This window comes from Notothenia coriiceps, unplaced genomic scaffold (genome assembly GCF_000735185.1).
Source record: "Notothenia coriiceps isolate Sejong01 unplaced genomic scaffold, NC01 NC01_scaffold00036400, whole genome shotgun sequence".
NCBI classification, from domain to species: Eukaryota; Metazoa; Chordata; class Actinopteri; order Perciformes; family Nototheniidae; genus Notothenia; species Notothenia coriiceps.
Window position 1 is genome coordinate 1,060,096 of NW_011369101.1, and position 329 is coordinate 1,060,424.

Consider the following 329-nt stretch of genomic DNA (forward strand, 5'->3'; position numbering starts at 1 on the left):
GCAATGAGGTCGCATTTCAACTCCGGGCCAAACTATAAACATCTGTCATATCCTTCCCACACAATTTCACTTTTATTGCAGGTTTCCCTGTTGGTTTGTCCTTCCCAGTGTCTTGTTTGTTTGCTTGTAGCATGTGCACTGAGGCAAACACATGCTCATCACGCAGAATAATGAGCCGCCCTTTTGTGTTGTTTTTTCCGGGGCAGATTCTTTGCAGATGACAAGTCTGTATACTTTGAGAAGAGGGTTTTGTTTGTGTTCTCCATTATGGAGGGTTGGGGGGTCCGGCTTAGATGGGAGGGGGGAATCCAACCTGAGTGAGAGGAGCC